Source organism: Anser brachyrhynchus, assembly GCF_964034855.1.
Source record: "Anser brachyrhynchus genome assembly, chromosome: 1".
Classification (NCBI taxonomy): Eukaryota; Metazoa; Chordata; class Aves; order Anseriformes; family Anatidae; genus Anser; species Anser brachyrhynchus.
The window spans coordinates 20,249,946-20,273,287 of record NC_137694.1 but is presented as its reverse complement, the minus strand read 5'-3'; the positions used below and the strand labels follow the sequence as shown (position 1 = coordinate 20,273,287).

The window sequence follows — 23,342 nt, the reverse complement described above, 5'->3', positions numbered from 1 at the left end:
GTAGTCTAAGAAAGAGGAACAAGAACTTCTTCCACACAGCTTTCTGAGTAGGAACCTGAATGACCTTAAAGAAGCTCAAGAGAACTTCTGCAGTTCCAGCTCTGGGGACACTGTATGACACTTGCCTGAAAGGAAGAAATAATAATTTTCCTCACTGAGAATTAAGAAAAGTATCAAACAGATTCCTTAGAGAATGTGGAAGCTGACAATTTTTCAAAATCTATTAACTGAAAAGTAAAAATATGCAAATATGTCAATAATTACGAATTGAAGCATTTCAAATTAACTCTATGACTCAACAAATTCAAATATGGATAAGGACATTATCTTTTTTCCATGGAATAGCCACATGTCAGTCAATAATAGATATATACTACAGGGAAAGCAGAATTTATTATTCATCTGAACTCAAACTAATTCAACAGTGTAGCTTTCAGGCTTAAAGATACGCATGTCACAATGTTGCATTCTAGGTCTCCGAGACATTGATTATTAGATATGACATGAGATTAGAAACTTCCTCATTTATGAAAATAATTTAAAACATATTCAAATATTTTTGCATGAGGGATGAATGGAACCCAACTATTTAGTTCTACTGACTTCACCGAAAGCATCAGCATGAAGAGAGCTTTGCAAGGTAAACTTTTAATAATCCCTACTATCAGAAAAGTTTTTATGTTGTAGAGAAAATCTACTTGTTAATAAATCATATTATGAATATTGTCTTGCTCTATTTGTACTCTCTCCTTCTACATAACTTTTTTTTAAAAAAAAAAAAAAGAAACATGGTACAATAACAGGTTTCATAAAATAAATGGTCAGACAACAACACTAGAGTGTACAATAAGGAAAAATATCTCTGTCCAGGTTTGTTTGGTTTTATTTTACTTCCAGATCATTATTATGAGAAAGCATCAGCTTGAACTTAATACAGTTGCATTGGTGATTTTTATAGAGTTCTTGCCATGATTGAAAGTCGACTTACTACTTCCCCTAAGCATATGCCTGAATAACTGAAAGATCTGTGCATCAGAGTGGAATTAAAGAACGGACACACTCATATTAAAAATAGTGCATAGGGTAGGGGAAAATATTTTTTATTTCTTTGCCTTCTTTTATAATAATGTAAGGTCAGTGAGAAGACAAGTATATTTTTACTTTAACTAGACGTGAAACCAGATATTAATGCAATTTGGCCTATAGTGAATAGCCTTATCACAGAGATAAAGTTTTTTAGAGTCTGCCTCTGTAATCCTCCACTTCTAGAATATCACTATAGAAAGTATATTTAAATCAGATTCTACAGCTTCTACTGAGGAATGACACCAGTCTGCGAGCTCCAGAACATCTGCAAGTGCAGGAAGTGTCAGGTCATCTTGTTCTTAAGACTATAAACAAAAATCAGTATGTCTGAGAGTAGCTTAAAAATAGAAAAAGGTTCTACATAATTACAGACTTTTACAACTGACAAAATATTTTTCATTTTAATTAACCTCTCTCCTGCCCTGGCTTCTGAAAATATCCCATCTGAGACCTTAGTCATCTGTTTAAACAGAAGCAAAATATTAAACCTGCAATTTCACATTATGGAGGTCACCTTCTACGAAAAAAATTCTGAACCTCTGCATAGCATTACAAAGTGTTTTGCTGGCAAGAAGTACTTTGTTCACAGTATTTTCATGGAGAATAGCTTGAAGTTTGAGGTTAAGAAAATATTCTCTGATAAAGACCCTAACTCTGACTCTCAAATGACTGAATAGAATATGAATCCGATATCTAAACTGTTCACGGTCTTATCCTTGTTATAACACCATTTTTTGTTTGTTTGTTTTGTTTTGTTTTAAAAAAGTCATAATTAAGGTTCTCTCTACATTATCATTCAGAATAATGTCCTTGCCAATAGCAGGGGTTTGGAATTAACTGATCTTTAAGGTCCTTTCCAATGCAAACCATTCTATGATTCTATGATGATTCTAAGGATCCAGAATAAGGGACAGCAGACAGTATACCGTTCTTTTAGAAGTTCAGGAGGTACAAACAGACAATTTTATATTCTTTCCAGTATAGTTTCAAAAAAAAAAATAATTTACTTATATATTTGATTTTCTTACCCTAATTGTTTAGTTGATTGTCTAAAGGAAAAGGAAATAACAATAATGAATCACAAGAAGTGAAAAGAAAAAAACAAAACAAAACAAAACTGTTTTTAGATATTGTTTCTGTACTATAAATCACGGGTGAAGAAAAAAATAGAATATTTGTTTACAAATATTCTCTGCCTCTGCCTAAATGCATGATTTTTGTCTATTATACAATAAATATTTTGTCTAATCTAGTCTACACATGTCAAAGAGGCTTTCACTTCTTCCTTTGGGAAAAGTCTCACAGATCTGTAGACATTGCTGTCACAGAGGTTATCCAGACATTTAACATTTGTCCTTACTTAACTCTATGCAGTTATTCATGCTTCTGCTCTCCTTCTTTAGGCTAAACCAATTCCTGCCTATTACTGAGAAAGCCCTTTGGAAATTTGCAGAGAGCTAACCTTCTGCTCCTTCCTCCAGTCAGTGGGTTTCAGGCTCCTATACTGTTTCGTTGTTGTCATTGTTGTTCCTGAAAGCAGACTTTTCAAAAACAGATTTGCAATAGGTTTGTGATTAAATTCTTTACTGTGGTACCCCGTGACTCCACCTAGTCTTGTGTCCTCTTGTAGTAAATGCTGTGCAGATATGCTGATGGACATGAAACCTAAGCCAAAGAATTTTCAAAACTATTTCACAGCTCTCATCTTCCTAACATGATCTGGTAAATCCAGAAATTTATTCCCTATATTGTTATTTCCTTTTTTTTGGTGGAGAAAGTCCACTCTGGACAGACTTTACCTTCCATTTGTGTCAGTACTTAGGGGAGTTTCGTCACGCATGGAAGAAACAGAAGAGGAACAGCAAGCATGGGAGCCCAGAGATCCTGAGCATGTTGGTAAACCCTGGGATTGAACATGTCACCTAATGTGTTTTTTAATAATAGGAGATGGTATCTGTGCTGAAAAGCTTGATTCTGAATGAAAAGCAATGGAGGAAAATTCCTCAGATATTGAGTTCCTCCCACTTGTCTATAGAGCATGAGTCATTATTTCTCATGGAAACCAATATGATTTAATTATTAAAATGGTGTGTGTGTGTGTGTGTGTGTGTGTGTGCATGTTCCTGTTCATACTACATCTCACTATATCAGTTTTAAAAACTGGTTGCAAGTGCAATCACACAATATAGAGCAATTAAAAAATTGCCTTGCAAAGTTGAAGAGAAAGTATTGATATAATAATGTAACTGTAAATCATAAATGTATATTGAAAAATAACACTGATCTAGAAATTAAAGAAATAGCCATTGGTTTTTTGGTTTTTTTTTGATAAATTTTTGGACATAATTTTCAAAACATATTCTGGAAATCTAGTATAGACATTAGTCTGCTTTCAAAGATCTTTCTTTCTTTCTCTTTCTTTTCCTTCCTTCCTTCCTTCCTTTCTCTCTCTCTAACACTTTCTCTCTCCCTTTCTTTTTCTTTGCTCTTCTTTTTCTTCTTATTATTATCTGAAACAGAACCAGGAAAAACTTCTCATAATTTCCTCTTAAATTGTTTAACAGAAGGGGTTTGCCTCAGTTTAAATTGCCTGCTTGCACAGTTTTAATCTGACAGGCTGTTCAAAATAGTTTTTAAGCCAGATGAAGGAATGGAATAGGTACATTTCTATGCAGCAAAGAGTCAGTGGAAAGAGACCCAATGACTCCAGGGGAAACAACTTACACATTTACTTGTCTTTTGAGCAGGTATTAATTATCTGGGGGAGATTACAAACTTGGTAGCCTGGATCCATATTAAAGAGGTAGAGTAGCGTATTTGTAAATGTTTCATCATTTTGCAATATGTTCTTCCTTTTTTCAATTATCCTTTGGTCACTTCTATATTTCATGTGATTGAACAGAAATCTATTACTTATGCCACCTGAAAGATGATTTTAATATTGTATTTTACAAATTATTTTCTTCTGGTGGTTTGTCTGTACACTTCTTGCTTTAAAAAGATAAGCCCAATAAAATAAACAAACAGTCCTAAGAATTTTCTGATTTAAATATATTCTCCAGCTTCAGGGTTCCAAGAAAGTGTGAATCTCATGGCTTCTCCAGGGCATTGCAACACTGAAAGAGTACGTGCAGAAAAGCTTGAGATATATTCTAAATGCCCTGCATTTAATCTACAGAGGGTTGCACTTCTACCCTTAATTCAACAAAAGTGAATAACTTGATTATCTGTGCATATGCAAAATCCCAGTGGGAGCTGGTGAAAACATAAAATTCCTTTGTGTATCTGGCATGCGAAACCATGCTCAGATCCATATGCAGCCAGAAATACTTTTGAGAGAGAGACAGTCATTTTAAGTTTAAAACAGAATTTTTTCCATCTGTTTTGTACTTCCCATCTAGCAAGTTACAACTGTACTTACTCATGAGGAGAAGATCCTTACAGTGCCATCATACTCCAGGTCATGGGCAAAGCCTGGTACTCCAGTAAGATGTTCAATGAATACAGTAAATGATTTTGTAAAAAAAGAAAAAGAAATGTTATTAATAAAATAAATAAAATAAAATTAAAATAAAATATAATTAAAATAAAATTAAAATAAAATAAAATAAAATAAAATAAAATAAAATAAAATAAAATAAAATAAAATAAAATAAAATAAAATAAAATAAAATAAAATAAAATAAACGGCTAAAAAAGGCCTTTGTAACTAAAACTATATATATTCTTATCTATGCATTTACAGTGAGGGAACTAATTTTGCATTGCTGTGTATTTCTCATTAGACAAAGAATCTGATTTTGACATTCATCTTAATGTTCCCATGTTTTCATTGCTTACAGCAGGCCTTTGAGATTCAGCAAGAAGAAAGTTCTGGAAGATAAATACCTCCATTTTCTCCCATGAAACTCCATTTGTCTATGTCATAGGTACACGTGGTGTCATTCCCTTCTGTCAGCAAAGACATGGCCCCACACCAAAACAATAACTGAACACGAATGCTCGGACAGCACAACCAAGTAAACAGCAAAACATGCTACAACAGGAGCTCTGAAAATATAACCTCCCTTGCAAGAGAGCAGTACAGACAGCTAAGCTACCTTCCCTCCCTAAGAGACTTTCTCCTTCAGACATGTTGCATGGGTCTCATCCTTGGCTTTGAAGGAACCACAAGAATGAAGGTTTTTTATTCCTTCTCCATAAAAGCAGGGACTCAAACCAGGCTGCTCCAACCATTTCACAAAGCCAATACAAGGCCCTAGTATACATTTCCTCCCTCATCTCTTCCTTCTTCCAGGTGCAGTAGTTACTTGGAATTCAGCCTGTCTGTGAATGTGCACTGCTTGATAACACTGACAAACTTTTGTTATAAAGTTGCTATAGATGCTTACAACAGAACCATTTCTAACCTGGGTGAAAAACACAGGCAGTGTATCTAACAACATTAAAATAAAACTACTGTTCTGGTTGCAAAATCAATAATCTGTCTGTTACAAAAGGCCAATATTAAGACCTTCCAATTCATTGTACCTCAGTCCTCTTGCAAGTAACTGAAACATTCCTTCACGACTTGTCATGGTGCTTTTCTGCATTCTCTGTCCTTCTGTTGGTCAAGCGGAGTAGTGCAAAGGAAGATAGCTTAGGGCACAATGACCATAGCTGGTGACTGAAAGTTTTCCTGACATGTTTCTTCCAGTAGGCTTGATAGACTCTTCAAGAAGAAGGTCACTTTTGTGGTTCCCCCAGAAATTGCTATAGAGAAGAGCTCTGGCCTGTTATTTTCTGGGTCACAGCTTTCTTACATGAATCTGTAAAAGTTTTTTTTATTATTTTTTATTATTTTTTTTTAATACAAAGTACTGACAAAAGATTGTCATCTATGTCCCACTCACTGTCTAAACATCTACAAAGGAGACATTTGAGAAGTTGACCTGACAAGGGCTTCACAGGGATCTTTTGCTGCAAAAGAGATCAGCAATAGTTATGATTGTTGAGCATTTTGGGATAAAATGATGCATTGCTATAGTACACGCCTGAAGGAAGAAGGAAATCAAGGAGAACTGAGTGGGTACGTAGAATTACACCGTTCATTTATACAATTTTCTTCCTGAAGATACATTTGGAGTTGATTAACATATACATAGACATTTGGCACCCTGGCTGAAGTGAATTTCCCTTCAAGCAAAGTAACAGCTCTTTTATTTCTTTTCATTCACTGAGCTCCCTCAGAAAAAAAGAGAACTAAGTGTACCTGGAGCCTGCAAAGGGCCCGTGTCCCAACACAGCAGAAACTCCAGCTTCATTAGCACACATCATTAAACATTTCATACAGAAAGGCACCATCTGCTCTTGAAAACGCTGGGACTTCTGCACATAAGGTGTCTGATTGCCTTCAGCCAGGAGGGATAGCCTTTTGACTTTACCTACTAGACTCAGAGCTGGGGTTATTTCACCAAAGTGAATATTTTTCTCTTTTGCACAAACTACTGCTCCCCAGTATCAAGAGCTGACTCCAGCTCCCTCTTACATATTCTTCTTGGTCCCAGACGATGGGAAGTCATGCACTGGTTGGGCAGTAATATTCTAAATTATCAGTTACTTATCCATTTCCCCTCTTGCAATCCTCTTGTTAGATAGCTCCACCCTTACATCTGACCATACAAAAAGCATGTTCAGAGGCTTACACTGAAGCAATCACAAGGGCTATTCTCAGCCCCTTATTTTCTACTTTTCTCTTTCATGATCCTTGATCACTACCCCAAGACTAAGAAGGGCAGGGCTCACTGCTCCATCTCCATCCTACCTCACTGAGGCCAGATTAACAGGTGTTATATGCTGTACTCTTCAGGGATGCCAGAGCCCATGGATGGTGTTAGGTCAAAACGCCCCTGTGAGCTCCTCAGGATGGACTGTAACACCAAAAACCTCCTAACTGCATGATTAATGCCTTAAATTTGTGCTAGAAGAGTGATGTGGTACACCTCTTCTCTGATTTGTCAGGAAAATGAATGCAGAAAATAACTTTCGAGACATAGAAGACAAAACTTTCATGAAGATTTTATACTCCCTTAATTGATCAGATTTAAATTGAGGAAAAACCATAAATTCTGGATTCATTGGAAGAATTTGCATATTCTTAGTACAGTTACTTAGTAGCTGTTTTCTTCTGCCCTTCATTCATCCAGTTACTTGTTATGAACTTACGGAATTATCTGAACCATGAAGAATGGTTTTCCCTACATTATTAGTGTGTAACTAGTTTATATTTTTTAGAAATCTTTTTTTTTTTGTGCTTCATTTTTAATGGCTTTTTTTTTTTTTCCTGTTAATCATTAGAGTAGACTGAAATATTTCCATTTGTAATTCTGGTAATACTTATCAACCATCTAAATAGTGACATCCTTTTTTTTTTTTCTTTTTTTTTTTTTTCTGTGTTCTTCACCTGCCTACCTTCTGATTGCAATGATTCCAGCACTTCTACACATGTTCCAGCCTTTTGTTCATAACAGTTATTTGTGAAATTCTGGGGCCATTTTTTCTCAATGTAAGGTCATTTTCCTTATGTATTTATATTTGCCAAATTTTATTAGCACACCTAAAAAAAAAAAAAAAAATAAAATAAAATAAAATAAAATAAAATAAAAAGATTCATAAACTTTCTTGTAAAATTATTATTGGTCTCCTCAATACACTTGATATGTAGCCATGGCACAGAGTCATTCCTAGTAAACAGAATTAGCATTCCTTCAATTACTTATCTTTATAAGAATTAAAATTCTTTCCAGGATATTTAGATCTTAGGGCATTTTATCACAGCATGTTTCAGTTATAAACATGCTCTCTCTTGCTAGGAATGACACTAATTTTCCAGTTAGTTATCAAAGCAAATTATTCCTAGATTTATAGCAGTCTGCCATACATTTACAGAATTAGATCATAAATCTATATTGTTATCTTCAAAAACATAGGATGACATGTGCATTTGCCCAGTCACAGTGTATAAACAGATGTATTATTTTTTGCAAGAAAAAAAAATAAATAAATAAATAAATTATTCTCCCTTTATCTAAAGCATATGTGTCTTTGACTTGATAAATATGTTCCTTTAATTGTATCATCACCTTCATGACAAGAATAATTTCTAATGGGAAAGACAAGACATAGGCAATATTGATTTGTTGTTCCCTAAATTTGTACTATATCCATGAAGTGACATTGAATTAAAGAATAACATATCATTACTAATTCCTCACAAGTACAGAACTAAGGAAGCTAGTCCACTGTGATGAACAAAGAGTGAATGTTTAGTGGGGAAGTGAGACTGTCATTTCAGTATCAAGTCATCTGTCTTGGTTTCCCACCTCTCTCTCACATGGTTGATGCTGATGATTCATTGTAATGATTCCCTTGCTCAAAGCATGAGAAGCTCTTTCACTCCAGGACAAAACAGAAAAGTGCAAACAAAACCCTTCTTTTGCATTTCTGAGGGGCTGTTGCTCTTCTCCCTGTGGTTTATCACTGGCATTATGCTCACAGTCATGACTCTGCCCTATTACAAATATTAGCCTTCGGATACTTCAGTAGTGAGTAGCAGCCTCTTTTAACCACAGATTATATTATTGGTTCCTATGGGACTGTTTATTTTCATGTTTTTCTCTTCTGAGTCTCCACTCTCACAAAGGAGAGTGAACCTCTACTGTCTTCTCATGCAGTGGCCTTTATTGGGTGATAATTGTTTTCTTGATTCTTTTCCCTTTTTAGCTCATTTTCTTTCCTGGTTTGTGCAACACCTGCTATTGACTTCTATGTTTAAGAATATTATCAGTAGTAAAAAGAGAACAGAACAGACTATTTTACTGAAAGTTTTCCCTATTAAACTGAGGTTTTCTTTTTTGAAGGTAAACTCAGGAAATAGAAAGAGGAGAGAAGATAAAGAGAGGAGAGAGAAACATATAACACAGTATTTGATATTTTAAGGGGAAAATTCCTTATGCAATATACATGTTTTTTGGAGAAGTTTTATGTTATGGTAAGATAGTCTTTTCATCCAGCCCTCTAGTAAAGAGATGAGTTATTTCAAATACTGTGATGGTCTCCTCCAATGTTGACATTAAATGATCAATAGACAGTTATCTAGATGAGCCTCTATTTTCTTCTCCTATATTTATTTCAGGAAAATATCTGGTGCATCTCTGAATAGCGTGGTAGAAATACATATTACTGTGAATGACAATACAATTATGAATATATGAAAGCAAGGTTTAAAAGGAAAATGTTCTGAAACCTTAACAGCAGCGTATGTAGAAAGAATGTGTTGAGAAATGCAAGAAGGTCAAATATTTAATAAGAATTTCTATGTAAATTCTGGAATCTCTATAGAAAGGTTTGCAATTCCTTTATATGGCAGTACAGACACACAAACACACATATACATGTAAGTGTTTATATACCAACTAACATATTTAAATGCAAAATAAAACATTGAAACATCTTAATCTGTCATCTCAGGATGCTCAGAGCCTGATGAGTTAAACGTCCGATACAATTTAGAAATAATGACTAAGAACAGCATAGGCATCTTGTCCCTTCCTGATGTATCCAAAGACAAACTGGCAAATGTCACAAAAAGTTATTACTACATTATCTTTATGATAATTTGCTTCTCTTGAATCATCACCATGTCAGTGAGCCAAAGGTCATTGTAGCATTACGATACATAATTTAATATAAAATCTGTACTTTATAGGGAAATCAGCTTTAACCCTGCTGTGGCATGTGATATCATAAGTAAATATCTAAACAGAGTATCTGGCATATTTGGAGAAGACTTGGAGAAGACAGACAGAAATTTGTCGTCAAGGTTATTTTCATTAAAACCGAAAATGCTTGTTCCATAAAACTGAATTTTCCAGTGTTTATTTTCAGTTTTCTGTTCTGTTACTGAGAAGAGAGCTACAGATGATCACGTTATAGCCCCCCACATTTCAGCCTTCGAGGAAAGCCACAAAGTTGACAAAACTCCCTGATCAGGCATCAACAAAGAAGAGCAGGACAAAAAGACTTCACATTTAGCTGCTAGTAACTCCAGCTGAAGACTAATAATTTCACTTTTGGAAAGAAGAAGAGGAAATTGAGCAGTACTTTCTGGACAGCCAGACAACTAGCAAGCCAAAACTTTCAGTAAACAACTTTTTTTCAGAAATCTCTTTCTGCTGAAATGAATAAATAACTACATATAATGTTTGGGGGTGGGAGGAGGATTGTTCATTTTACTTTTTACCCTGAAACAGAAAAAAATTATTTTCCAAACTCTTTTTTAATCCCAGCAGATTTCTATTTTCCAAACAGATCTAGCTAGGATCACTCTGATTTCTGACCAGGTGCCAAACATACATCATATGGTTATATGAGGTTTTACTAGAGGAAGGTTTGCATGGTTCAGTAAAATCAGTTCCACTCCTCTGTGCTCCCACCAGCTCTCCCAGAAGCCATGTCCTACCCACACATGAGGCTGCTCTTCATCCTCCCTGCTCAGCCCACCCTGCTGTACCCCCAGAGGGACCGCATCCTGCACAATCCTCACCTTGGCCCTGTTCCCAGGTACCCTAATCCTGCTAATATTTCAAAGGCATCTACTTGTGTTTCACAGATGTCAGTCCACTTTACTGATAAGGAAAGGGTTTTTATTCACTAATTCCTTTTTTATTTTCATAGTGAAAGTCAATAGTTACATGGAAATCAGAAACGTTTGCGTGCTTTAGTGGCATTCTGAAATAAATGTATTTATATGCCATTTGTAATTGACTTTTCTTCAGCATTTCATATGGTGCTAAATTTTTATTTTACTACACTGTCTTTTATATATATATATATATATTTAACGTCTTTATTTGTATTATTAAAATATATATGAACTCAATTTCTTGTCTGGTCTCTAGCTGGCAGATTTTTTGTTTTGACTAACATCTGTTTAAACAAAGTCATCTTTTTACAAAAGAATTAATAAGGAGGTAAACAGTAAGCAGAACTGATGCAACAGGTAGGGCTTAAAATAAATAAGGGGAGGTTGCTATGGCTTTTCACAAATAACTTTCTGTATAATACAAACTGAAGCACAAGCTCAAAGGGTGCCTTCCATTAACATAGCTGTGATTTTCTGTCAATGAAAAGAACAAAAATCACAAGCTGACAGAATCAGGCTACTTACACAGGTAGCAACTTTTAACTGTTTGAGAAAAAATATATTTATTTAGTTATTAATATGTTCTCATAGTGATAGCAGAAATTCAATTAATATAATTTAGAAGAAAAATGGTATTTCTTGAATAGTCAGACAAGAAGTCAGTCAAAGAACTCTACATTAATATGCATTTCTTCAAAGCTGGAGCAGGCCCAGGGTCAGGTATATTGATAGGTGATAACTTGTTAGGCTTCCACAACTCTACCGTGTTCAGCTGTGTGACCTGCAGCTTATTAACAGTGTTGCCAGCTATGTCACTCATTGTATTAATTCTTCACTTGTGCTATTGATATTTCACATTTGTGATGTGCAAACCTTGCACCTGGATAGTAACAGCTATATCTGAACCAACCACTCCCACTCAGTGGTGGAGAACATCAGTAACTGTCACATCTTATAAGCTCCAAATGCCTTATAAAATGGGGGATTATAAATTTACCATATAAGTCCACTAACTCAGAAAAACAAGATAATGTGAATTGCTGTGTGTTTACCACTGTGGGCCCCAACATACAGAGATAGCTGCTTCAGTGCACAAAAATAAATGCTATGTCTTGAATCCTTTAAGGAAATACAAATTTTTCTCTCAATGTGTTTTATGTCATAATAACATCTTCAGGAAATCTGCGATTCTTACAGATTTGAGTCATTCAGTTGAATCTTAGAAAGCATCACAAAAGGTTATAAACTAATGAATGCACTCTTAAATAAGGCAAAACCAAATAAACATTGGCTTTTGTAGGGGGTGTGAAAATATTCAGGAGAAAATTATGCTTGATGCTGTCAGAGTGTGACCTATCAGAGCCCCCAAAGCAATCATGTACATGACTGAACAAAGGAATTCTGACTTAAACTTGTGAATATAACAGTTTAATAAATTATAACTTGTACAATGAGTCATAGCACATGGGATTTAGTTACCATTGGTTTATACAGAGAAAGCAATTCAGGTTAAAATATTCAACTGAGATATGTAAAGAATCTTTATGGATTAAAAAAAATAATAAAAAATATCTTGATTTTCTCATGACTAAAGGACACACACACTAGCTTACGTATCTTGAGTAAATTACCCCCTAATACATCTCAGCTGATACCACCCACTATAATCATATTCGCTTCCTCACTCACTTTCCAAGCACAGGACAGCTTCAAGCACAAATTTAAAGTAGTCTTCTCCATTACCCTAGCAAAAAAAAAAGAAAAAAAAAAAAAAAAAAAAAAAAAAAGTGAAGTCCTTCCATCATGCTCTGTATTTGTAACACCAAGGCAGTCTATAATTAGAGAGTGCAGGGACCAGTGACTAATTCATATAAAGGTAAAGCGCAAGCAGTTGCAGTGTTTTCACTACTTTTAATACTAGACTGGAATACTAGATGTCCTGATGCTACTCCTCAGACTGCAAATATTGGCACACCCTGTTCAAGTACAACCACAGAAAGAAAATACAAAAGAAAGAAAAACACCAACTGCAGATGCCATGTCTTCTTCTACGGTATGTATAGTGCAAAGGTTCACACCGAGTGTGACCATACTCACAATACAAAAGTCCCATGCCACCTCCGCAGTGACTCATTTATGCTTGTGACCAAAAAGACATCAATTTTAAGCTGGTCTAGCATTGGCTTTGCTGCCTTCTTCCTCTCCTTTCACATTTTCATTGCGTGCAAGAACTTTTTGATATCTTGGAGGCTTAACTGAATGTAATTGGAAACAATAAACAGCTGCCATTATTATTCACTAAGACCTGAAACAACAGCTTTGATAATTCCTTTGTTCTTGTTTTCCCCTTCAAACCAAGCAGCATCTGCAGTACTAAATATTCAGTCACTGGACTGTCACCTTCCTCCTGGTAAACACAAAACTTGAGTAAATATTGTGTAGTTGCAGAAAGCATGGATGTTTTGACTGATGAAGTGGGAGGGAGGGACAGCTGGCTAGAAAGAATTATCCAAAATATGTGAACACAAGGTAAAAAATTATACATTGTCCCAGCAAAATCAGGATAGTTGGTGCGTATTGCTATGTGTGTGTATCTAAACAGACTCATATTTTCTACACAGATATATAAAATTTATTGATTCTCATAAGTTTTGCACTTTGGTGAAATCCAGCTCAGTGCCAGGAACCAGTTATAGGATCAATGCACCTTTGAAGTAGTGCCTAGATTTATGTTGACCTTTGATAAGAGGATAAATTTCACCCTGTGTCATTAGTGCTGCCCACAAACATAAAAGGGATATGTTTGCCTTGCCTTAACATCTTTGATATTTACCCACTGCTTTGCTTGAGATATCAGGTATAAAGATGACCCTATCTTTCCTGACTATGTTGAAAAGGAGAGATATTTGTATTTAAAATAAGGTTCAAACCTAGGCCAGAGAGGGTTTTAGCTCTTGCTGAACCTTTTCCTAGCATAGTACAAGAAGCCGGTGTAGGTATGCTGATGTAACTTTACTGTAATAAAGCAGAGTTCAAAAAACCAGTGATGATTTGTCAACTCAGAGGCCAAAACTTACCCTGAGATGGAAGGTCATGATACTGCAGAGATCAAACATTACCTAGTGACTGCACGACCCCAGCAAAGGAGAAAATCTCAAAACCACACGTTTCCAATGTGTGACAAGGGTGTGTGGTGTTGTGGGTGTTTAGCACTATCCACAGGTGCAAATCTCACTGCCCTGCTGCTGAAACCGATGGTTGAATTTGACTACTCTAGGGTAATACTGTTTCTTCTCCCATCACTCACAGCATGTTCCCAGTGTCTTCATCCTGCTATGACTTAGTTTTGGTAGTGGAGTACAGAATCAGACACAAACATTTTAGATACAAACACTACTACTATCCAGAGGACAGCTTCTGGTTCCTCAAGGCAGCTTGTATCTTCCTCAAAACAGGTAGGTCCCATCTTGTAATCTTCTCAACCCTGCCTCTTCTCATCTTTATATTTATTTGTAAGTTAAAGGCTCTCTGAGGGCTGGCCAGCTGACTGACACACAACAGACAATGCAAACTGCCTGCAGAAGCTGAGTGACTGAGGCTATCTCAGCCTGTAAATAAAACAGGCCTTGACCTGTCCTTTGAGGCTGTTTCATGTAGGGCTTCTGCATGTGACTGAGAGGCACGTACACACAGAATGCAAAAATGAAATTGATTTGGGGATCCTAAAGGATGAGGGTAACAAGTGAGCAGGCTAAGGTGTAAATTCCCCGTGTGACACACATGCACAGATTATGGTATTCTTAAATATGGAGTGTTAATTGACAGAAAGTAAAATATAGGAAAACAAGTGTACAAGCATACCTGTTATTATAGGGTTCATTTTACCTGCTAGTAAGACAGGATTTCTACTATATACAAAGAATCATATCTGCAGTCAGTCCTTTATTAATTTAGCAGCTTTCAACTCCATCACATAGGCATGATATCCCTGTGAACCCTTCTGACAAAGGGGTCGCCAGAATCTGGAAGGTTAGCTAATTACAATTTAAAGATACTCACAGCGAGGATGACTGACTAAAGGCAGAAGTCTCCTGAGAGCATCATAAAAAAAGAAAGGGCTGTGAGAGGAGCTGTGGGAGTTAGAGGTTTCTCTTCTCTGTGGGTGAAATGAGGAGAATTGCACTTGTCCTGAAGTTTTGCAGTCAGTGCAGTCAAGGTACCTGGAGTTAGGTTTGGACCTGCTTGCTTTTGTTTCTTTCTTTTGCTATGTATGGGCCACATATTTATATGAAAAACTTATACTTATTTTTTATACTTATTTTTTTATATATATTTTATACTTATACTGATTTTTATGGAGTCTTTTTAGATTTACATATGTTAACAAAAACAAGAGGCATAAGGCATGCCTCTTGATAATGCATTCCCATCACATGCCCATCATAGGTATTGCAAACTCTGAAATGGCATAGGAGAGTGACCAAGTGATTTAGAAACAGCTGAGATTGACTGTAATCAAGCCCATTTACTCTTCTTTATTTCAGTCATCTTCTGCTTGACTCACCTTCCAATCTCACCTGCTTCAGCAGCATGGTTGTGAGACAGTGCACACCTTGGCACATGTGGGAAACTCTGCATTACCTAGCTGAGACCAAATGGGGCCATCCAGCTCATGCCATACAGATAAGATCCTTTATCTCTCCTAAACTGAGTGGCCTCACCCATACGACTTGCAAGGAATGCTCCCTGGCCCACAGTATCCCACAGATGGATCCTGGACATCATTCCAGGTAGTGCCAGTGAGCCAAAACTGTTCCATGGGGCCGGTTTACTGCTAACATTAACAGTTAAACAGGGGTAATTGTAGGCCAGATCAAGTTTGTGCCCTAACATGTTTATCAGTAACTCATAGCCTAACTCTTCCAGTGATTGCACAAAAAGCTCTTTCTCTTCAAGGAGAGAACCTGTAAGTTCTCACAAGAGCATATGAAAGATTACTCAGTGAAAGGGTTTATTTGGGTTAGGACCATTCCCACAATTTCTCAAACAGCAAGGGGGAAATTAGGTAGAGCAATGAATAGACCAACCAGTAGATAAATGGATAAAAAGATACATTGACATGCTTCTCAAATAATTAATAATATAACACTACACAGTACTCATTAGAAAACTCTGAGCTTTTCAAAGAAAAATAGGTCTCTTCAGCTTTAGTAATAGTATCATTAGTACTTATCAACATCTAAAACATTGATCTAAGTCATAAAAATATCGCACTAAAATTGTTTCTAGAAATGGACCCTAGATTTACCACATAGAATTCTGTAGAATTTTCTCTCTCTTATATTGTCAGTTACTTATTCCCTAATTTTACTCTCCACTAAGTCTGAAAACCTGACAATACCTTATATGTGCTCAAGGAAATGATAGCATGGCTTGTAGCTTTGCACTTCTGCACTGGGTTTACATGGCAAAGGCTTGGTAGCAGAGGGGCTACAGGGGTGGCCTCTGTGAGAAAAGCCCAGAAGCTGCCCCGTGTCAGATAAGGGCCAGCTCCAGATGGCTCCAAAAGGGACCTGCTGCTGCCCAGAGCTGAGCCATGAGTGACGCTTGGTTGGCCATCTGAGAGAGTAGATTTAAGAAAGGGAAAAAAAAAAAACGCTGTGCAACAGCAGCTGGGACAGCGAGGAGTGAGAACCAGCCCTGCAGACACTGAGGGCAGTGCAGAAGGAGGGCAGGAGGTGCTCCAGGTGCCAGAGCAGAAGTTCCACTGCGGCCTGTGGAGAGGCCCCTGGTGGAGCAGGCTGTCCCCCTGCAGCCCATGGGTCCCACACGGAGCAGATCTCCACGCTGCAGCCCGTGGAGGAGCCCCCGGTGGAGCAGGTGGATGTGGCCTGGAGGAGGCTGCGGCCCATGGAGAGCCCCCGCAGGAGCAGGCCCCGGGCCGGAGCTGCAGCCCGTGGAGAGGAGCCCACGCAGGAGCAGGAGGTCTGGGGGGAGCTGCCGCCCATGGGGGAACCATGTTGGAGCAGTTTGCTCCTGATGAATGGACCCCCATGGTACGGACCCATGCTGAAGCAGTTCTTGAAGAGCTGCTGCCTGTGGGCAGCCCTCACAGGCTCAGTTCTGTAAGGACAGCATCCCATGGGAGGGACCCCACGTGGAGCAGGGGCAGAGAGGAACCGTGAAGGATTGGCAGGGACAAAGCGTCAGGGGCTGACCACGCTGTTCCCCTGTGATGCTTGGGGGGAGCATGTAGGAGTGGGTGAATGGGTGGAAAGTGTTTTTACTTTGCTTTTAGTTCTTACTGCTCTAGTCTGTTATCAATAGGCAATAAATTATATTAATCTCCCTTATGCTGAGCCTGTTTTGCCTGTGACGGTAACTGGTGAACAATCTCCCTGTCCTGATCTCAACACCTGATTTTTTCTTTAATATATTATTTTTTTCATGGTATTTTCTCACTCATCCTCACGAGGAAGGTGAGTGAGAGAAGCATGGTGGTGCTTAGCTGCTCATCAGTGTCAAACCACTACAACATCTTCATCAGCATCAGATCAAAATCACTTCAGATAGCTGCCAATTCCCAAGTCATGGCTGTGGTGACATGGAACCTCACTGCCTAATGGGAAACTCAAGAATTGGTTGCACCCAGGTCCAGATCTTTGTGGGATGGCTGAGTCTGCTTCCCTTGGCTTGCCTCTCCATGCCTCAGCTTGTTCTACCCATACTTCTTCACCTCTTTTAGGGTAATGTGTCCTTTGACTATTATATGAAAAAAGTAGTCCATATTATCCTCCTATAAGGAAGACAAAATATTTTTGCTGTATTTTATATACATTCTTCCTAAGGCACTAAACATACTGGTTTTATGATATTGGCATAATCCATAACTAGAGTGGTGCATGTTTGTGTTTGATTGATTGATACCAATTTCCTTTAGAAACCCACTATTAAGAAAATTATTTTTTGGAGGAATTGGATGAAGCACGACATAGCATTTAATGAAGTTACTTGTTCTGGTGCCTGAATTAATGGCAAATCACCACGCTGAAAGGTAGATTTATGGATGATTTAGCTTCAGCTCAGTTATTCTGTTTATCAACTTTCTCAACTGTGGAAAATACAGTATTCAAGCAATGCCACAATAAGAAAAAATAAATAAAATTGATGATGACAATTTCCCAATATAATTGTCCCAAATATTTTGCTATTTTGACATCTACATTAATAAACCAAATTGCTTCGTTTTCATCCAGTGACTGACACTGGAGCTGCAAATCTTTCAAATGTCAGTGAACAGCACGCACATGAACCTTCCACTTCTTTTTGATGTACAGTCACCTTCTTGGGCAGATTATCCGTGCAGTGGATATTGGTTGGCTCAGCATCATGAAAACATAGATGTACTGCTTTCTTGGCTGACTTGGCTCTGGCATTAGTATTATATCTTCTATATGACAGCCAGACTGAACTAAAAAACTGTATGGGACCTTATGTGGCTTTATGAAGGACAAACAGCTTTGAAATCCTTTCCCAGTACTGGGAGGCCATAAGAAAACATACAGACAACCAATTGCCTCCAGACTGAACTACTACAGGTACAATTGGGTTTATTATTTTATACTTTGTACAAACCCTCATTAATTGCGTGGTAAAGCAAAAAATGGCAGCAGCTCTGATGGCTGCTGGAAGCAAAGGAAAGTGACAGGTATTGTCTGCAGCATGTTGCTCAGTGTAAATTAACTCACGTGTAGAGAATGACCAGTACATAGAGTCACCTGGAAACTGGTGCTGCATACAGTCCTGGAATTCAAAGCACTGGGAAATATAGAAATGTAGAAAGCCATTGGTGCATCTGCTTGTAGTGAGCAGCAAATAAGAACATAGGAGCACTGAATGAAGTTTGGAAAGGAGCTCTGGAAGTCATTTGGTCCAAAACCCTGTTCTAAGCAAGGCCAACTTTGAAGATAGATCAGTTTGCTCAGAATCGGAGTATTGTACAGAACCAGCCAAGAAATGTGTTGCCTGGGACTTTTGCCTTTCTGTATGTCCAAATTCCTTTAAATTAAATAAAAAAGGAAAACCAGAAGATAAATTCTAGAAGTCCTGAATTATGTCCTTCAGTCTCCTCACTGGCAGACTGTTTCATACCATGACATAGTGAACCCAATTCTAACTTTTCTTGTTTTTGAGAAAGCCAGTAATAAATCCACTAAAGTCAAAAGTAGTTCCATAATGTGAAATGGGTATAAACAAACAGAAAAACAAAACTGGATTCTGCTTATGGCAGCAGTTTTAATGGAGAGAGTGTTCTGCTTCATGTTTTCTCTCTTAGTCTTCTTCCCCAAGGCTCTACCTAAACTCTGTACACTGTGTGGTTCTCCAAGCCAAGACTGGTGGGAAGGGGTGCACAGCAGTGTATATCGATCTCCTTTCTGAATCAAGAAACTCTCAAAAGCTTTATTGGTCTTGTTTCATTTTACTCCATCCCTCAGCTTGCAAAGTCTGGAGAACACTTTGTGGTTATACTCGTTTTCAGTGTATACTGGCATAAGGTATGCTGGTTCTGTCAAGATGCAGGTTGCCATGTTATAAATGTCCCAATAGCCTGGTTTCTTCATAAGCATGTTCTGTCTATCTGGAATAAACTATCTTTGTACAAGCACCTATAAATTGGTATAACTGTATTGTGTTAAGGTTATGCAAGACAGATATTAGAGAATAATTACACCCTTGGGGTTTTTTGTTTGTTTGTTTGTTTTTAAGCTAACTTGATATAAATCATTGCACAATAAATAAAACAATTACTAAATGGTAGCTATGTGTAAGTACAGTAAACATGGCTAATCTGTAGCAAGACAGCTGGGAGCTGGAAGCAATCTTATGACAGCAGCAAGGAGTACTGCACAATGTAGTCTACTAGAGATTAATTCTTTCCAGTGGCACAACAAATCTGACCATTCTGATCCTTCTTACAAAATAGTCTGTAGAACAAATAGCCACCTTCTTTCTTCTTAAGTGTTTGAATCAAGGTGCGTATATGAGGTGTGTAGATTCAATGCAGAGGGAAAGGCATCATAAGAATGCAATCGAGCCCTCTTAAATGCTCTACAAAATGAAAGTCATTAATTCTGCAAGAGAGAGCTTCAGAAAAAAAAAAAAAGTCAAAATGCAAAAAACTTTAGTAGTACAAATAATGTAGCAAGTTGTTGGAAGAGCTTCTAGAACATCTGCTCCTAGTAAAATTAGTCTGAGGAAATCTATTCAATCTGAATCTCTATGCGTTCATTATATTTTCAAAGAAGGTTTGAGATCTTTCAGGATCTAGTTTCTACACTCTTTCTATTGTCTTGTGAGCTACAGCAGCCAGTGAACATGCAGTAAAAACTCAAGTTTTCCCCTGGACAAGTGGTTTTCCAGGTATTTGTTGAGATTAAGAAACATTTTTACATGAATCTGGCCTACAGAAAAGTGTTCAAGAGTACAGAATTTAAATAAGCTAAGATCCCCAAAGCAAATATAATCAGAGGCTGAGAAAGCCTTGAAGTTAAACATAGACTTTGAAAAATCTAGTGAGAGACCTCACGCATATCACAAAGTCTTTCTGTCTCCATTCTCCAGCTATAACACAGAGATAATTTTTCTGTAATTATCTGGGAGGTTATAGCATAAATTCATTAACATTTACAAGGCATTCAGATGTAGTGTAAGTATCTAAGAGCAAAATAAAAAATTGCTGCTGGTGAATGAAGGTCTTATAAATTGTTATACAGATAAATTTTAATTCCTTTTATATTTCCCTTGGAAAATTAAACTTTATTGTGGAAAAGAATGTAAGGATAGAAAATGGGTTCTTTGAGTTTTGTCACTGGAGATCATTAATATCTCTATTGGTGGAAGGAGAAATAAAAGGACCACTATTAATTTTTTTTTTTTAAATAAAATCTTCCTAATGTTTGCAATCTCAGCTCCTCTCCCATTTCACTTTCATATTACTTCTACTGTTCTTCTACTTTTTCTTTTGCGTTTCTACTCCCTGTATTTATTATGTGTGCCACGAGAAACCTTCCACATAATATAACATCAGGTTATTTTAGTGAGACTGTCTGAAATTTACTATTGTTAGTAATGATTAGAGATAAGTGATGAAATCAGTTATGGCCTCACTGAGATCAGTGGGATTTTTCTGTTGACTTAGCAGAACTAGAACTTCATGTAGAATTCAATACTGATCCCTTAAACCTGTTGGCAACTTTGATATATCTTTAATTGAGAGTGCACTGACTTTGCTACAAATCCTAACAGGAATAGGTGCCTTCAAAATCACTCTTTGAAAGGTTCATTTTCTAACCACCAAAAATAACCGGTACCCAGGAAACAGCTCATTCAGGAGAGTACACTTGTAGTCTGATTCCCTTACTACTCAAGGAATAAATGAAGGTAATTTTTAGATGACTTTTAAACTCTTTCCTTTTATAAGTCTACAACTTCCTGGTGAGGGGGATTGGAGAGGCAGATGACCTATTCTCCATTATCACCAGTGACAGGACCCGCGGCAACGGTGTTAAGCTGAGGCAGGGGAAGTTTAGGCTGGACATCTTGAAGAGGTTCTTCACCAAAAGGGTGGTTGCACACTGGAACAGGCTCTCCAGTGAAGTAGTCACTGCACCAAGCCTGTCTGAATTTAAGAAGAGATTGGACTGTGCACTTAGTCACATGGTCTGAACTTTTGGGCAGACCTGTGCGGTGCCAGGAGTTGGACCTGATGATCCTTATGGGTCCCTTCCAACTCGGGATATTCTATGATTCTATGATTTATTGATTCTATAATTGAAGGGCTGTTCATAGGCAAATAGTAGAATGTATTACATACAAGGAATATGAGCAGGCTGGAAGAAAACTTATCAATGTACCTGTGAAATCAACATGTATTTAAACATGTTGACACATGTTGATGAAAAAATGTTGATCAACACGTGTCAACATGTATTTAAAAAAATGTAAAAGGGCTCATAGGTTTTTTATTATATCTGAAGTGCTAGGCTATAAAAGCATGTGACTGGTCAGCATGATATAACCAAAATTCACCATGGGAGTGAAAATAAAATAAAATAAAATAAAATAAAATAAAATAAAATAAAATAAAATAAAATAAAATAAAATAAAATAAAATAAAATAAAATAAAATAAAATAAAATAAAATAAATAAAACATCAATATAGTTAAACTGTTTGAAACAGTCAATAAAAGCCATTATCACCTTCCCTTGCATTATCTTCCTTCCTTTTTGCTTCCAAATTCAATAATATACTTCAAGCTGTGACTTATAAACAAGTATATCATTGTTCATCATGGAAAATATTTTCAGCTAAAAGGAGCTAATTGTGGTGTCAATTATCATTACAAAGGGCATCCAGATTACTTTCCTGTATTTGATGGAGGTTTGTTTCCCCACATATTTCTGTTAAGAAAGAATTTAAAAGAAAGACATCATTTAATGATAATAAAAATGTGCCCCATCTTCATAGGTACCACCTGTTGGATTACTTTGGGGATAAACACAAGTGTCACTAACAGAAAGAGTGAGTGACAAGCAAATTAAAAAGTATGTAAATTTTGATGAAAAAGACTGCAGAAAATAAGAATGTAAAGAGAAGTTTTTGTAATTGTAAAAATGCTAAAGATTTTTTTGAAAAAGTAAGTAATGTGTTATATGACATTTAGGAAATTTGCTGTTATCAATGTGATGTTTATTTTGACCATTTGAGTACTGCAAATACCTATGGCCCAATGTATTGACTGTCATTCTTTCCAAAAGCTCTAACTGAAAAATGCACTTTTTACATTACTGGACTCATCCCAGTGACTTGGAGATTTTTTGTCTGATTTCAGTGTTTAACTATTTTTCAATATATATCCATGACAACCTGGGCTGTTGTTATTATATCTACCTTTGTAAAGTATTTGGATGCAATATGACCAGTTCTATACAAATATGCATGTCATTTTTATTTTCTTTGTTGACCACAGCTCCAATGAAAGGAACTGGATCCTGTCAATGTAAATGTTAAGAGGAAAACTGACGGGGTAGCCAAGAAGACTGTTAATTTACTAATTAGTTAAGAGGTGGGTGTAATGTTTCCTCCTGCCTAGGAATGCCTGAGATCCTAACTCCATTTTGACTGATGGACAATGATTAATTTTTGTAAGTCTTATTCATAAGTACCAGACAACCCCAGGGGAAAAAAATAAAAAATCAATTATGACATTCAAATCAGAACACAAAGTTCCCATGGACCTGTGCCCAGAAGTTATTCCTGTGGATGCCCAGAAGTGTTTTGGTACGGGGACAAACAGTTGCCCAAGTTCTGATATAACACAGTAACACCCTGTTTTTATAGTGTAAAACACGGTTACTGTGTTTTTGTGTACTAAAATTCTGTTGCTACCCTACCCGTCATTTTGGGAGTTTTGTCATAAAGCATGCTAACAGTTGTCATTATCCCACTTTTCTGTCCTTCACCCTTGATTAATTTAATTGGCCTAGATTAGAAGATAACTGATGATGATAACG

The 23,342-nt window shown here is 36.9% G+C and overlaps 1 long non-coding RNA gene across 1 annotated transcript in view; it reads right to left on the bottom strand.

Annotated features, from left to right (window-relative positions):
- The window catches only part of LOC308183333, a 115,354-nt gene that overhangs the window by 38,022 nt on the left and 53,990 nt on the right, over nt 1-23,342 (bottom strand). Inside the window, exon 2 of the long non-coding RNA XR_013942407.1 lies at nt 4,508-4,560. This is a non-coding gene — a long non-coding RNA (uncharacterized lncRNA). The remainder of the gene's footprint in view (nt 1-4,507; nt 4,561-23,342) is intronic.